The sequence below is a fragment of the Lathamus discolor genome, chromosome 2 (assembly GCF_037157495.1).
Source record: "Lathamus discolor isolate bLatDis1 chromosome 2, bLatDis1.hap1, whole genome shotgun sequence".
NCBI classification, from domain to species: domain Eukaryota; kingdom Metazoa; phylum Chordata; class Aves; order Psittaciformes; family Psittacidae; genus Lathamus; species Lathamus discolor.
In genome coordinates, this window is record NC_088885.1 from 67,041,054 (window position 1) to 67,059,074 (window position 18,021).

Below are 18,021 nucleotides of genomic sequence, written 5' to 3' on the forward strand. Positions count from 1 at the left end.
GCTGACTACTGATCCTGATGTCTTTGAGTAACAGATGGTTTTGTGAGCTGCACAGGTAATGAAAACAATATAATTTGCCTCTTAACATTAAAATAAAACAGAGAGGCAGAAAAAAAAATGTAAATAATGTATTCACCTTCAACAAATAGCATACCTGATCATGGGGAAGGGCTGGAGGGAAGCCCAGGTGAAACTGAAGGCTATCAACAGCCTTGAAAACTTACATGAGGAAAAACTTGCTTAAAATAACCCAGCCTGATCTGGACTGTGAAAGCATTGGCCCCTGTAACAGTAGAATTTATAGCTTTAATCTTCTTAAGAGCTGCATGGCTCTTCTCACATGCGGGGAAAACAGATTTGATGTTTCTGAGATTAAAACTACTGAGCTGAATTTTGCTTCTTATTGGCCAGAAGCATTTGGAAACCTAATAAAGCATTCCATTAAAATCTTGGCATTTTAGTAACACAAAATAGGCTTCTCAAAATGCAACTCCAAGGCAAAGGACATGTTTTTAGGGGGGAAATTGTAGAATTTGGATTTTAATGAAGTTTGCAATGACTTAAAAATATATCATAGGAAACGTGAGGTAGAATGGAACAATAAATGCTTGATGCAACTAGCAATGTACAGTTCTTTGTTATTTAAACTTCATTTGAAGACATTTTTTCATGTTCTTCTAAATTTCCCACTTTTGCGAGTCTGTGAGTAGCTGGAAAAAGTACAACACTAGTCATGAACTAGCTGTGTGGTCTCTAACAGGTAACGTAAGGCCTGATTGCTTAGACCTATGAGGAACCACTACCACAGCTGTGATCAACGTGAGCTGCTTGTGTTCTGGACTTTAGATAACCAGACTTACTCCAAAAAATAATGATAAAAAATTAGGCTAGCTAGCTGTTAAGGCTGGATACGTTACAATTTGAGCTGCACAGGAAGCTATGCACCCATAGTCAGTACTTTATTTGATTCGATCTATGAGGACACAACTAATTTTTCTGTAGAAAGAGGCATTATACTCATGGTGATGGTATGATCTATGAGTTCAAAGCTGTACCACAACTGACAATGGTGGTGATCTTGTCAGTAGTGGTAGAACCTCGTACAGTATCATTTGGGCAAATGAGACGAGAGCTGCACTGTTGAGAGCCGTTGCTTGCCTTCTTCACCAAGGTACAGAGAAAAAGAGCTTCATAAACTACTGCTTTTACTGTGCTCTGCAGACAAAAAAATTAAGACTTATAATCAAGCCTAAAAGAAGTAAAGCTTCATAACCAACACCGAATATGACAGGCCTCTTGCAAGGGTTCATTGAAGAAGTTTGGGGTTTTGTCACAAGGTAAACATTCATAGAATCATAGAATAGTTAGGGTTGGAAAGGACCTCAAGATCATCTAGTTCCAACCCCCCTGCCATGGGCAGGGACACCTCACATTAAACCATGTCACCCAAGGCTATGTCCAACCTGGCCTTGAACACTGGCAGAGATGGAGCATTCACAGCCTCCCTGAGCAACCGATTCCAGTGCCTCACCATCCTAACAGGAAAGAATTTCCTCCTTATATCCAATCTAAACTTCCCCTGTTTAAGTTTTAACCCGTTACTCCTTGTCCTGTCACTACAGTCCCTGATGAAGAGTCCCTCCCCAGCATCCCTATAGGCCCCCTTCAGGTACTGGAAGGCTGCTATGAGGTCTCCACGCAGCCTTCTCTTCTCCAGGCTGAACAGCCCCAACTTTCTCAGCCTGTCTTCATATGGGAGGTGCTCCAGCCCCCTGCCATCCTCATGGTTCTCTTCTGGACTTGTTCCAGCAGTTCCATGTCCCTTTTATGTTGAGGACACCAGAACTGCACACAATACTCCAGATGAGGTCTCACAAGAGCAGAGTAGAGGGACAGGATCACCTCCTTCGACCTGCTGGTCACACTCCTTTTGATGCAGCCCAGGATATGGTTGGCTTTCTGGGCTGTGAGTGCACACTGAAGCCGGCTCATGTTCATTTTCTCATCGACCAGCACCCCCAAGTCCTTCTCTGCAGGGCCGCTCTGAATCTCTTCTTTGTCCAGTCTGTAGCTGTGCCTGGGATTGCTCCGACCCAGGTGTAGGACCTTGCACTGGTCATGGTTGAACTTCATAAGGTTGGTATCAGCACACCTCACGTATTCATTCCAATACACTTTGAAATGTCTTGGTCCTGTCTGTACTGGCAAAGCCAACCATGAAAGCTATGCTAGAATTTGCCTGCACACAGTTATATCTAATTCAGATTTTCCAATTACAGTCTACTTATAGACTGCCCTATAAAAGCAGCAAGTACATAGGCTATCTGCTGGAAAGCTTGTGGTTAAAACCCTGGGAAGCCTGTAGTGATAATCAGGTAACGACTGAATGCCTACAAACAAGTTTTAACCTGGATTTTACCCCACCCAGAGAACCAGAGTGTTGAATCTGATTGCACAGCTGGTGTGAATGAGTCCTTCACAGGTAACTCAGGCTCATCCCACTGTAGATGACCGTGGAGAGTTCACTGATGCAATTCCATTTTCTGCCCTTTCAAAAGAAATTCCTCTTTGCACAGTTGAACACTGCAGGGTGCTCATAAACCGGCCGCTAACGTGGCTGGTGTGCTTTTTTTTCATGTCGCTAACATATGAAGAGCTATCTACTGGAACAGATGATCTTTAACAGTGCAAAATAATAGCACTCAGACTTAAACTGTAAATTACAAACAATCCTTCTCTAACTAAAAATTGAATACGCAGAATGGGGACTCTTGTCAAATAAGATATTAGTAAATCAAGCTGAGGAAGATAAATTATTCACTAAAGCTAAAGTAACTAAAATTCTATTCAGTAAATGCTAGTGTCATCAGAGTTCTCCTGTTCTTTGCTATAATTAGTCGATAAGAAAGAGAATAATTACAAGCAACACAGAGTAAAATCAGTTCTGTGTTTCCTTGCTGCGTAAAAGCAACAGAAAGTATTTCCATCCTTCCTTTTTATTAATTTCTATTGGTAGAAAAGATGCTATATAAATACTACTGGTACAGTGCCTGGCCACATCAAGACAGCCATTTCCAAGAGGTTTTGTAATTATGTTTTTCCCACCAAACCACACACAGGTCCATGAATTAAAAGTGACCTTGTTGGCCTAGTGGTGCAGCTGCCATGTATTTGATTACAAACTTACTAGTACCAATGCCAAGGAGGAGAGTTACAACATAAACTGAAAATGAGCTCAAGCATAGCTTTCTACACAGAATGTCCCTGGTAACCTGGCTGCAAAAAGTATTCGACACACAAAGACGATTGGGGTTTTTTTAACCTTTAAGGAAAATGTATTCCTCCTGTCCTCGCTATCTGTTAATGAAATCCTGACACAAAGTTCTCCCGAAGCATGTGCTCAGGACAAATACCCTAGATTACAAGGTCTGCAGCAACATCTGGAGTACCTGTGACATCTGAAATCTAAAACTTCTTCAGAAAGAACATGGAGGACGATGGGGGAGCATGGGTAAAGAGAGTTACACTGTGTTACATAGCACAGTCCTGCCCCATAATGGCAGCCTCTCTCTGAACATCACTGTGGGGATGGTGATCACAAAGCTGGCCTTACCAAATGCATGCAACTGCCCATCACCTGCATGAGGGGTAAAATGAGTTAGCAGTTCATCACTTTCTTCAGCATGCACTGGAAGACATTTCTGTGCTGCTTAGATCAAGGTCAAGCTTGCAAGGGCTGATTCTTATGGCTTTGGAAGAAACAGATATGCTGAAAAAGAGTCTAGCAGCTATCTGCAGGCAGGATTTAATACCTTGTATTTCATGAGGCTTCTGGGTGGGAGTTTCCAAATTCCTCTGCATCACAAATGCAGCCAGGTTTTATCACATGCATTTGCACTATCTGCATCTCCTACAGTACCTGTGCTAGAACCCAAATGCCAGAGCCTTAACTGCCATAAAACTGCCTTATGTAGGTCTCAACTGCATGCATTAAGGAAGCAGGACTAACTGAATGGCTGTTTTCTGAGAGCAGAATTTACTTTCTCTGTCCTACATTAAGTAGTGAAGCAGGAACCAACCCCATCTGTTTTCCCAGTGCTAGTTCAGGGCAAGCCCAGAGGCATAGTTTGGGTGCTCAGAGAACCTCACAGCATTAAAAGACTTAGCTCAGGAAATGCAAAGGGTTAGGCCTGCCCTCCAGAGCTTGACAAAAGGGTGTATGGGTACATTGAGGAAGGAGGCTCCCTCCGTTGCACAGAGCTGGCTCTGTGGCTCTTTCCCATTTCCCTAGTGACCCAGGGTATTTGTGTGTGAGCTATGATGAAAACAGCAGATCAGTTAGTATGCAAGGGGACCTGATATTAGCAGTCAAGATTGCTTTAGGTAACATAGCAAAAGGACCACTTGCCCTGGCCCCTCAGACTGCCACCACCCTCCTATATGGGATCCAACCCACCCGCAGGTCAGGTGATGGGAAGTGCCCTCAATCTCCACTCACTATAGCTGACAAGTGAAATGAATCAATTAGTCTCGTTTTAAGGCACACTACAAAATCACTGTGCATATCTGCCACGATGGGCAGTTTGTGCCCATGGTGCAAGCTAAACCTAAACCAGCAGAAGGGTCATAAAATAAGGATTAAAGTTCAACAAGGAAGCTGATAATGAAGAAGCCTGCTCAGACTATGCCCGATTCTAGCCAGTGTTACGTTATCTTCTAATTTTAGAACAGCTGAAATTTTTTCCCAGACCAGAAGTTGACAAGAGGCTGAGCAACGCCAGTGTCATTAAATCTTTGTTTCCAGGCACAGTGTTGTCTCCACACTGCAAGAAGTTGTTTCAGCATGTGAAATTTTACAGGAAGGCACACGCTGTCGGTGGATGCCCATACAGGGAGCTATGTAATATGCTGAAACCATCTGGCATTTCGCGGTTTTGCAGTATCAGTCAGACGCACTGTCTGGAAACACAGGGCTCAAACCCAGAGTCCTTGATTCAGGTCAGATACCTACAGACGCCTGTGGACATTTGGCTGGAGTAAGAGCTGAAGAATAAAGCACTTAATTAGGCGGCTGAAGTTTCTGATTGATTCCAAGGCCAGCCAAGCTAGAAGCCTATTACTGCTTAGGAAGTTTTAGTAAATGCAATTATTATGGCACGTTTGATATAATACATGGTCCTCATGAAATGCTCCAAAATATCATTATAAAGACTCATTCTGTTGCAGTTATGCTTTGTACCTTCTGACTAAGGAATAGGCCAGCTGATGTGAATCCCAATGTAAAGCTTAGTGAAAACTACCACTAAAATTAATAGAGCATAGTTACAGAAGAATATTTTGTATAGAACTACCTTCTCTGGAGTGTGAACAATGCTGCTGAAAGCAGGCTCTGGGTTACATTATTCCTGTGATCCAAATTTTTTAACCAGCTGATGTCACTAGGGAGATTTGAAGTCTTTATAATTACCACTCAAGGCCTAGAGGAAAGGGGGGAGGAAAGACAATGAAATTATGTTTCATATGTTGATTCAGAGAGTAACCTGCAGTGGCCTGTTAACTTGTTTCATCTATCGGGAAAAGCAAATTAATGCTGTATCCAGTTGGTTTTATGACTGGCAGCTCAATTTGCTTTCCCAGTTAAGCAGGGAAGAAAGTGGCCTTTTGTCACAAACAATTGCTTCCTGCAATGCTGCAGAATAAGATGTAAAATAGGCAAAGAGCTTTGGATACAGCTTCCAACGTCCTACTAAGAAGTAAAATTTCTTTCTTTCATCTTCCCTCAGAGAAGGAATTCAGGTTATGCTCTGTGCTAAATTAAAGTGTTATGCTCAGTTATGTACATGTACAGCTTTGAAAACTGTTCCTGCTTCTAGGTCAAGGGCTCTCCCTGTGGCCGGGTGCCAGCTTTATCCCTGGACTCCCATAATCCCTTGAAATAAATCAACTTTCCATTGAAATCCTCTGCCAGTTCCACTTCAGACTAAAATGTGCTGTCTGTAGCATGATGCTCTTTTAGACTTTTGTGGAAACAAAACAAAAAAAAAAAAAAAAGAGAAGAGAAACAATGTGGTCATTGTGTCCTGGATACAGTTCAACGTAACCCACGTTGTGTATATCAAAGGCTATCTTTGTATGTTGCACTAACCCCGGATTTCAGCTTTTATTATTAGAACTAAGAAAAATACCTTCAAGCAAAAGGAATAACTCAACTGGTTGAAAAGGATCCCAGCTTGCATGCATGTGGATGTGCGTGTGTGTGTGCAACCCATTACTACGCTGCTCACGTGGACTGAAGTGTGTGGATGCACTATACTACTTCCCAGCCTGGGCAGATGAAGCCCTCAAAGATCTTTTTTCTTTCCTCCCCTTTTTCTTTCCCCCCTCTAATATCAATTTTCTTCTCTGTGTGTTATAAATGAACCTGAATACATTCACACGTTCCTGTGGAAGACTAAAAGCTGTCACTTCATTTCGGGGAACCAGGCAGCTTTAAACTCAGCTGCAAGAAAGCCCAGATGCTACTACATCTCCGGGGGAAACTTATCTATTCAAAAAGGGGGAAACTTCTGAACAATAACAACAAAATAGAGCTTAAAGATGCTGTTGCTGTTCTGTTGCTGGTGCTGAGGTCAGTACTTTGGAGAGTGGGTGCCAGCCAGAAGCTGCAACATTCTCCTTAAAAGATTTACATTTCTGAAAAGCTCTGCTTCTCCCCAAATCTCAATAACTTTAAATGGTCTGCCAGTTAAATCAGAACAGCCTGGTATAAAGCCTCCAATTTTCTGACAACGTTTATGTTCTCTTGGCTCCTACAAGGCCTTAAAGCTGATGGTGTATCATCCTGAACTGAATGTAAAATAAATATGAAAACCTGTCATGATTTTACCGTTTTCTACAGGATATTTCACTAAATAAAAAGAGCTCCATTTTTGGCACACAAATGCTCCATATAAAAATCACAGTTAGTTCTTTAAAATAAAGTTACACAATGCAGTGCCAGACTCTGCCCTCCAAAGTTCCCCCCTGAGCCCTGGAGAGCAGCTGGCTGCATCCCCAGGAGCCGGCTGGCCCCAAAGGCCCTGGGCTCCTTTCTCCTGCACAACTGCTGTGTGAATTGGGGTGATGACACTGGCCCTGACCCCTGAGGGTCCCTCCAGCATAGAAGCCAGGGGGAAGTCCCCGGGTGTCATCTGAACTGGGATACAGCCCATGGTGGCCAGCTCAATGCAGCACTGGCAATTGCTTCCATGCTTGTGGTGCAAATACCGTCTGAACAAATTGTGGCCCAGAGCTCACCCAGCCTTCATGCCTTTGAAACCCATTGCCTAAGAAAATAGCAATTGTTTGCAGAAACCTCTTCTGCTAAGCATGCATTATTTAGCTATCTACATTAGCTGTGTCAAGGTGTGGGCTATAAGCTGGAGTGTCCACAGGACTAAAGCACGGAAATGAGTTTAAACCACTGACAAACTAGAGCTGATTTCAGGCTCCACTGGCTTTTCAGACTTCAAAAAAATCTGCAGGTCCAGAGCACAGCTACAAGTCAGAGACAGATGCATCTGTTTAGAAAATTAGGACCCAAGCACAGCAATCTGGACAGGGGATACGAGGTGCATTTAGACTGAGGCCATGACCAGACTAACAAATGTGCCGCCCATCCGGAAATATAAAAGACCCATCCTGCAAGTCTTGGGGTAGCTCACAGTTGAAACCACTGCAAGTTTTGTTTGCACTGTACTGTTTGGGTGGTTGAGAAGGAGGAAATGGAGGCAAGGCAAGGAATCAATTCAAAAAGGGAAAATCTGTGTTGTCTCTCACAATGTTTCCAGGTTTGTCTGCAGAGATCTTCCATCCAGGGCAACTTGCAGGTTTTTAATGCTACACACCTGCCTCTCTTATATTCTCGTCTTGGAACAGGGTACAGGCAATTGCACTGAATATAAAAACCACAAGTAAACCATACACCTAGGGCACTACTTTTAAATCAGACTGAGTGAAACTCTGGTTTTCCCCTATAAAACCTCAGTGGACAGTTTCTTCAGTTAGCTTCACCACCTTCAGGCCTTCCCTTTAACTGAAGAGTGCAGCTGAACCTAGAAATTCAAAGCAAAACTCAGCTGAAACCATTATGCTTCATCTGGTTACATGTCAAAACCTCAAACTTTGTGCACACAGGTCTCAAATTATAAACCCATCAGGCTCAACCCCAGAGCTGGACCAAGGTTTGCCTAGAGAGCCTGTGAATCTTCTAGAGAAGCTGATACAAGTTTCAAGTTCATAATGAATTGCAAACCCCGAGTGGGCCAGGGGACTTTTCCAAGGTCAAACAGTGAGTTAGAAGGGGAGTTAAGGAGACAACCACAACCCTGGCTACTTCACATACTTTGCTACCAAAGGTAGAAACTCACTCTGCTTGATCTTCACTCTGTATAGCCTCCGCCAAACCACTCAAAATAACCACATTTTTTGCCTGTTAATTGTTTTAATAAGTCACATGGCAATGAATGACTAAAATCTACCTCATCTCTCTAAGGATTCAGCTGCAGAAAAAGCATCCATTTAGCTGCAGGGTAGTTATTACTGCATCACTTTGATTTTGCTACACAATGCACACCCTGTTTATTGAAATGCTTACATGCTGCTCCGGGTGAAATCATCATCACTTACAGGTATACTCTGAAGCTAAAGAAATGAGCTCACATCCACACATCTAGACCCCAAATGAGCCCTGTCCACTTATCTGGATCTCCACAATGCTCTTGGCTGTTGGTCAGTGCCCCTTTGGACATTTTTTAACACTACCCAAGACTGCATCTAAAACATTAAAATAAAATTTCAAGGTCAGAAAACACAATTGCAGTTAGAGTACCTGCCCCTACCAGTAAGACTGCTGACTGCCACGGCACAAGGCTAACTGGAAAGCACCGGGATGATTTCAAGTTTATAGTACAACATAGTATAGTCCTTTTGTAACTAGACCATCATGCAGTGGTCACTTACTTGCCTGTTTCATATCAATACTAACAAAGCTTTAATTCTAAGACTTTTGGCAATACTGCAAGCAACTGTTCCAGGAGCTACGTTTAATGCTGAAATACCATCAGGGCTGAGGATTGCTACATATTGCTTTCTAATAGCCCCTGCTGTTTGACACCTGGAATGGCATTAAGGAACCTGGCACTGTACATAGAGTTCTCTACCAATAATTGAAAGTGCTTCTACAAGATGAGAAGAAGACAAGGGGGATCAGCACTCAAGGACTGAGTCGGTTTCAGATACTGAAAACATTTTTGTGGGGTGAGAGATCAGTATTTGAAAAGTAAGGTATGGCTTATATATACACAGCAAAACAACCTGAGATTCCAATACATACCTTTTTCCTGTTCAGGTTAATTAGGAGGTTGCTGTACTCCCAGCTAGTTTTGCTTGCAGGCAAATTTCTTTAGAGCTCAGCAGCCAGGATTATATACAGGGCTAAGCTTTCCCACCATATCACTCTAATATTAAAGAATTTCTCTGGCTTCCTGTAAAACCATGCACTGATTACAAAATTCTTCTGCTTATTTAGGGCCAGATTCAATAAAAATTCTGTCCAGCTTCTGCTTCATGGAAGGCCACAAAAGTCCTGAAATATTTTGGTTTTGAAGCCTGTGCGGGCTTCCATGGCTGGGATGCTGGGTAACTATTCCAGTCAATGTGGTCCTCATAAAGCTTTTTAAGGTCCTGCTCCATATGGACGTACTGATTTCTCTTTATTCTTTCCAGTGTGGATTACAATCCACTTCAGAGAATCTCTGATTTATGCCTCTAGCTACAAGCTAAATCCTAGAGGAATAGGTCCTTTTCATCTCAGGTCACATCCTCTGCAGAACACTGACAGAGAAATTAGTGTTTCTGAAAAGAAAGCACCACTTAGAAAAATCTGGTATATTTTGCAAGCTTTATATGAATATAAGTGAATAGTGAATCTCAAAGGAAATTCAATAAACTACTCATTATCTATATTCATATGACTAAGCTACACATGGAACGTAGCTTTTATCCTCCATAAAAAATGTACAGATGTTCTATAGAAAACTGTATGAACAAACTTTAACCTCACGACTGCTATTATTTTGTAATAAAAGGCTTACAGCATAATGTGAGCTTTTTTTAGAATTTAAGTTCCATGTGAGTAGTGTGTTGTTAATTTAATATTAATGCAATGCACCAGGAAGAAGTCTGCACAGAATCTCAAAGAGAGAGAATCAGAGTACTGCAGACAGGAGGTTTGTGGCATGGATTTTATTTGTTTCAGCACTCAGCACAAAATTCATTGACCAAGATTCCCATTGCCACAGGGCAGTGGATTCATTTATAGACGTTTTCACATGCCTCGGCGTGAGGATTTTGCTGCAGCGTTCCCGCTGCTGTTCCTGGGAATCATGTGGTTAAGTCACCTTGCACTGCACTGAAAATTTACCTCTCACTGTCAAGTGCATATGAATGAGCTGCTTTTTTGGGAACAGCAAAAGAAAAAAAGCATCCACTGAATAAACTTTTGATTTCTTTTACTGAACCATCCTTCAGGTAGCAGGTGCAAAGGCTTTCACCAAACTCGCAGTCTGCAAATGCGGCACCTGCTTTGCTTGCACCACAAACAAGTCAAAGTGGGGGACAGAACAGAAACCCAGTTTCATCCATACAGTCTCCCTCTCCCAATGACTGAGCCCTCTCCCCTACAGCATCCGCCATTCAGAATACCTATCTTCTATTTCTCCAAGGAGTCAGTTCACCGTCTCATCCCCAATGCATTGGTGAAGTAGTTTATGACTCCCATTATTATAATCGCTTAGCAGCTCCCAAGCATGTAAAAATAGCAACAATAATCTCTCACACTTTTCCTTCCTTAGCACCCCACAGGAGAAAGAGTTTGATTAATCCTGTAGGGGTTACACATGCATTTGTGTGTTTCTATAACTTACAGAGGGAGTTTGATGTTTTCTGAAAGCAATGAGGTCTACAGACATCTTATTCATTCTAGAAATACATTTCCTCAGTCTAGATAGTGCTTCTGGGAAAGTCCTGTGTCCAGAAGCATCCTTTTGTCACTTGTCAGTTTTGTTGCTTCTGTGAAATGCACTCATGTGCTATAATAAAGGAAAGCTCAATCTCAGAAATGGTGAAGGCCATTTTCTTGGAAGCCTTCCAGGATCAAATTCGAAAACCTACCCAGGACTCCATGCAGTGAAGCAGAACTTCCATTCATAGCAGAGAGAAAAAAAGTGGGGAGACATTTGTGAACAATTTTGAATTTCAAAATTTGAATTTCCTATAGCAATAGGAACAGACCTAGGAATAGCAATATAGCAGTAGGAACAGACCTATAGCAATGTGTGTGTGGTAAACCAACAGACTGCGCCCATTTTTTCCAGTTTTCTGAGCATGTGATTTCAAATGCAGTTACCATTTTATGTGGACCATCATAGCTGCACTGCATCCAACAGAGTGAAGACTACAGTCTGGTCCCTGTGAAATGGAGATGGAGCTTTCCCATTTCTGTGCATGTTGCATGGACAATTACTAAAGCCCAAAAATTCACAGAGGTAGAAAAACATCAAAGGATCCCAGCCCCTGGAATGGTTACAGAAGGAAGAATTTCGGAGTACTCCTCAGTTGTCATCTAGGTCTAAACTGCTAGAGAAATTTTGATTGTTCCTCCAAAGCTATGATTTTAAATCCATTCTACTTAAACCGGTATAGAAGACAGGGTGGACATTCTCATATTTCAGTGTTAAACCCTGTCTGTTTTGCTTTAAATCTATTTAGGAGCTGATTTGGTATTTGCAAATAACATGGTCTTAAGCTAGCACAGTCAATTTGGTTGACACATGATTTTAAGTAACACTGATGAACCTGTTTAATTCAACTGAGATCTTAGACATGTCTGGTTCACTTCTGGCCATTTGCTCTGCAGCGCAATGCCAACTTCAAGTAGTCACTAAGATAATTAGTGGAAGGCAGTAATTATGTTTGCAATAAGGAATATGAAAACCTAGATAACATCTACAGAAAATCAAGCACTTCAGCTCACCATGTGATCTCCTTAGCTCTCCAATGGCTTCACATGTGTATGGGAGAAGCCTTATCCTCTTCCAGAGGTGAGTTTGGACACAGGAAAACAACTGTTGCTTGTGTCTCCTCTGGCTCCACCTTAGGAGAAGGAACAGAATGATTTCATGGAGCTTCCACTGATACACACAGCTTTTCCACAGAGGTTAGCAGCATTTGATGATCAACAGTATCAAATATCATGCGTGATCCAACAAATAATTTTATGTTTCACTAGCCAAAGTTACAAGGACAGCCTCATTACCCTGTGCTACCCTGAAATCTGAGTGACAGGGATTGAGTTACTGGCTGCCTCACAGCTGATGTTAGAGATTAATTTTTGTCAACCTGATTAGCAGAGGACACAGTTCTGGTTTGGGTGATAGCCTGTAGGATCTAGCTCTTTGAGAGACAGATTCATGAATGAATCTTACCAGACCACACATTAGCTGTGATAGAAGATTTAAATCAAAGGAGGACATCATCAATTCCACTTACTTATGCCCCATATACCCTGTTTCCATGCCCATTTGCTCAAACCTGGAAAGACCGTGTTACATTTCTCCTGCTGATTTAGCCTGAGTGCCTGGGATGTTTCTGCAGGGGCTGTGAAATAAGATACCTCATACAAGAGAGGTGACAAGGTGAGTAGTGTCAGCTGAGGGTTCTAAAGCAACACTAGGCTCCTTCTGTAATGTCAGAGGAGTAGGTATCTGGCAGTAGCAAGGTATGTTGCAGTACTTTGCATCCATGTCTGTGTCAGGCAACATTTCTGTCACGGCAACTCATGGGCTGTCTTTCCATTCTTCTGCTCAAGTTTTCCTTCATCTCTGAGAGGGACTGGAGACAGACAGAAAAGCAGGAGTTGAAGGCTGAGCATGCATGGCAGTAGTTGCATCTCTGTCTCCTTGATCTGTTCTGTTACTCCAAAATGTTTTCGAAAACCATAGGCAACACAAAAGACAAAAGAAATGTTGGGTTGGCCTGCTTTGTACTGCTCCAACCACATTCCCTTTTTGTGATCTGCTCATTCAACAGACTGGCTTACTGCCTAGAGAGCAAAGCTGCACAAGCTGATGCATCAGATCTTTCAGTCAGACTAACAGGACTTAACAGGGGTGGGAAGCGTTTGCCTCCTCCTTGCATCAGTGACCATTTCTTCCTTTGCAATTAATTAGAAAAATATCTTGACGAGAAATACTTCCTGTACAGTTGATGCTCAAACGTGCAATGACCTGGGTCTGCATGTGTATATCCTGGTCCTCTCTGGGGTAGCCTAAGAACTCTTCTTCGCCAGCAGCCTTGTAACAGGGACCAGAACAAACTTCTTTCCCTTTGGCTCCAGTTTCCCCCAGTTGCCATCACACCTCACAACAGGGTGATACAAGTTACAAGGACACTACAGTTTTTTTCAGTCCTCCCCCAACCTTTTAGGTGAGAAGCACTGCCACATCCCCCAGAAATCTCCACATATGCTATTAAAAGAAAACAACCACCACTAGAAACAACTCAGAGCCTTCTATGCTTGAAGTAACAACTCATGGGCAAACTATTCATCTATTAAGATTTTTCATTAAAACAATCACTCCCAGCTGAGGCTTATGAAAGACCCTGCCAGGCCAAAATGTCAGCACAGTTACGGTATTTATTATTACAACTGTCAGGCCAGAAGGGTTTGCTGCAGAGGATCCAGCAGGCGTGCTCAGGCAGCAGCTCCTGCCTATGGGCCAGCCGCTTCATGAACAGGACTGGCAATTGTCAGACGCCAGGCTCTTGCTTCAGGTCCTGCCCTCTTCCCCTTTGACCACCATGGATCATTTCAGTCATTTAGCAACCAGCAAAGACCACATCAAACAGGGTAAGCATTAGTGTTATCCTGCTTTCAGAGCTGATAAAAGTCTTTGTCTCAGCGTTCCCTATTTTTAAACTGCTATAGTATGGCTTCAAGGACTCGTGACTGTCAATCAGCAGGGGAGGGACAAGCTGGAGGATGAGGTGTACTTCCCTCGAGGTGGTGGCTGCTCCCCACAGCCAAGTGCTTTGGGAGGTGTGGCTGAGGGCATCCATAGGCTGCAGGTCCATGTTCAGGAGCCACAAGCTGGTCCTGGTGCAAAGAGAGGACTGCACTTGGGTTTCATAATGGAGTTCATGGAAGTCAGTGGAAATTGAACTGCAGCCAAGGTGGAGAGCCATGTAGAACAGATGTCTTTACAGAGGACAAAACAAAAAGAAATACTCAGAGCCTAAGCTGGAACCCTTGGCCACGCTAAATCTCTAAAAAGCCCCAAAGTGCTCTAGAGGGAGGCTGTCCGACACACTTAAATTCCACATGTATAAAGTAAAACACATTTGCATTGCTAATTTAATAAAGGACTTCTTGACCCGAAGTCAAATACTAGTGCAAGCCTTCTGCATGGAAAAGCTCTGATAAGCACGCTCTAACTCCCTCTGTGAACGTTCACTAATGCTCCTTTTTAAAAGTACATATGCTTCTCCTAGTGTCTGATGCTAATTATCTTATCAGATAACAGGCAGCCCTGTGCTGAGTAGGTATGTAATATATTAGCCTTGGGGAGGGGAAAGAGAAAAAAAAAAGCAAGCCTTATCTTTCAAGTAGATTTGAAACTGCATATGATCTCTCTGAGGCTGTGGAAACTTTCCTCTGCAGCACAGAGCTTATATAAGGAAGACAAAGAAGGAAAAAAAAGAAAGGAAAATGGGGAAAAAAAAAAATCCCAAACCCACACAGCTTTAAGGCTACGATTCTCCAGGCTGTTCCTTTCTGCTTAATTTTCTCCTCTATCAGTATTTTGGAATGACATACAGGTTAAAGCATTCATCTGGCATGGAAAGCAGCTTTGGTAATTGCAAGTTTACATTACACTATAAATGAGCAGATTATAGTAAACAGATGAACTGTGTAAATAAAATATCACTCCTAGCTCTCCTTTGTGACTTGTATCCGATACCACTACTACTGCTTTTACTACAACTACTACTACTACTGCCAGGCTTCAGTTGACAACTCAGCCTGAAACCCTTTATTCATCTTTATTACTACTTCAGCTGTTCTGAGAGCAAAAAGGCATGGAGGACTTATTGGCCAGAGGCTCTCTAACCTAGCAGTCCTGCCTGGGAAATCAATAGGCCGCACTCAAGAGCACAAAGATGGATTGTGAAGCCGCGGCTGGTGGAAGAACACACGCTGCATCTGGAAGGACACGGAGACAGTCAGTTCTGCTCTGCCAGAAGCCTCCCAGACCGTGCATGTTTGCACACCAACCCCGTGGCATCCTTCCAAGACAATTTGTGAACCTTGGTTCACACCATTTTCAAAGTAGGTCATACGCAGTAATCTCAGCCGAGGAGAGATACACTGTCAGCAGCAGTCTCTGCAAGGAGGGCGATAGCTACAACCAATGAGGGAGCTGGTGCGAGCAGAGAGCCGGAGCGCGATGAAAATGCTCGGTCTGGGGCCAGCTGCAGCAAGGTGCTCTCCTGGTTCCAACAGCTGACAGACGAGCTCTAACAGACCCAGCCTCTTACCATTTATAGCTGTAAAAGGACTGCCTGTTCTCCTGGACACAACCACTAGCACGGTTTAAATATTAATCTGAATGAAAATACAGTAGGGGAAGAAATCTACCCTTTACTTAGCTCTGTGCTCCTGACAGCAGGAATCACAGCTAATTCTGAATTGCAGGATTTAAATTTACGATGAGCTTTGGATTATTGCTCCCTAACATGCCTGCCTCTGCATTGACAGACAAAATGCAGGCTTGAAGGTAGATGTGTTTTTGACAGAGGATCGCTAAAGCACTTAAACTTTCCTGCATTTTCCTGTATCCTTTATGTGAGCTAATTTAGGAGCATGGAATCAGAAGTGGGTACATTTAAAGGTATATATTTGAAAGATGGCGTCCAGGAAAATAAATACAGAAATATAGTGTGCATACTTGTTTTCACACTATAACAATATAAAGACCATCAGAGAATTACCAGTTTAAAGCAAAAGCATGGAACTTTGCATGCATAGGAGCTGTTAGGGACGTGTTGCCTTTAAACACAGCCTGCACATCATCAGGGATGACTTGATGCTAGAAAGCTGAAGGATTGCCTGAAGAGTGCTACTGTGTTATGCAACTTGTTTTAAAAATGGGTTAATTTTTAAACAGGCTGAGTTTAACCCTGCTTCCAGTCAATAGTTACCTGAATCTGAATGAAATACACTCTCTGAAGAAATCAACCCTAATATAATGGGTGTGCATAATTTTTAGCATCGAAGTCAACATAGAAACAGCAGAGCTGGGCAAGCACTGCTTTTTTTTTTTTTTTTTTTTTTTTGTTGAATCTGACAAGGGAAAGGACTCACTGTCCTCCATTTAAGAAGTTGTGCTTTTTCCTTCTTTTCTTTCTTTCCCTGTGATGTGTCAGGCTGAAAACCCTAAACAGAAAGGAGCAAGCAATTTCTGAAGTTATCACGCTCTCTGCAAAGAGAGAGAGGAGACAGCATGTTGTAGACTAGCAACAAGGCTTATCTCCCATCCAAAAAAGAACTCACAGAATGACTTTCTGCTTCCAGGGAGTGACCTACCTGATCAATAGCTTATCCAGGGAGCTGCAAGACATGCAGAAACATGCAACAGTGTGCTACTGTTAGCAGCTGAAGGGTGCTGTAATGACTTTCTATGCAAATATATAGAAAAATCCATACATCCAGAAAGGGTTATCTTGGTACATCATCAAACGAACAATCTCTATTCTCTAACACGGGATGTGATACTTTCCTGCCAAAATCATATTGCTTTCCTGTTATCGCTAAGCTTTGACAGAAAAGTAACCAACAAAAATCCCTTCTGCTGCTGCCTCCCCAGAAGAAAATCCCTTTAAGAAAAATCGTAACAAAGAAACCCCCCAGACACTTCACTATTTTTTCCAGAACGACAAAGAAATCTAGCTGCGGTTACAAACAGGCTCAGTATTGTATGGTTTCAAGTCATGTGAGTTTTATTACTTCTCAGGCTAACTTTTGCTTTTTCCCAGCCAGCTGCTGGCAGTTGTCATTTTAGGATTGAAAGCAAACTACTTAGAAAACAAATTTGTTCAGAAACCTTTTAAAAATTATTCAGAAAAAAAAAAATCTTTTGTGTTTTTCATTTCAGCTTGGATGTAACCTCTTTTTTTCTCGTCTTTGAAAGGAATGAGTCTGAAATGCTAAACGGGTCACAGAGTAATTACTCATACACCTGAAAATTAAACACACATTCAAAGGCTTAACTAACAGCATATCCTAACAGGTATATGCCACTCATTTTTTTTCCGTGGTTGATCATTAGAGTGTAAGCAAAACTGGATCCCATCATACCCAGAGAAGAAAAGCTGCAATCTTTCTGCAGGGTTGAAAGGAAAGAGACAACAGCAAGGTGATACTGTGTTGATGAAGCTGACCTGATGATACTGCAGGGCAGCCACAGCAAGTCTTGTGTGTCACAGATCTTGGTGTCAAGGCTGGGGGGTGGGTCTCTGGGGTTATTCAGAGAAAGGTCAGTCCTGAGTCTGGGCCTGAGCAGATCAGCAATATCACTCCTTGTCTGAGCCAACCTAAGATCAAACCTGGATGGCTACTTTCAACACTGTAAAGCTGTGTTTCAACTGAAGACAAAGATTTTGGCAAATACTTTTATGTCCAGTGCAGAGCCAAATTTACTTCCCAGGGCATGCACATCATCTTGCTCTGGTGTTACTGAATATTTTTTGTTAGCTTACCATGTTTTCCCTGACCTTGCTTAACACAGGTTTAGCAGCAGCATTTCAGGTGCACAAAAGGAATTGGATCCATATTTCCTTCATAAAGTGGAGGTCATTTGGGTTAGTAACGTCTCTCTAACAGATTTACTTGGTGGTAAAAACCATTTTTCTTTGACCTGGAGA

General features: G+C 42.4%; 1 protein-coding gene across 7 annotated transcripts in view; it reads right to left on the reverse strand.

The window, feature by feature from the left end:
• Positions 1–12,192, reverse strand: part of ATXN1 (ataxin 1) — a 255,986-nt gene extending 243,794 nt beyond the window's left edge. For all 7 annotated transcript variants that reach the window (XM_065667307.1, XM_065667300.1, XM_065667305.1 and 4 more), the window contains exon 1: positions 12,074–12,192. The gene's annotated coding sequence lies outside the window, so the exon portion shown is untranslated. The remainder of the gene's footprint in view (positions 1–12,073) is intronic.
• Between the last annotated feature and the right edge of the window lie 5,829 nt (positions 12,193–18,021).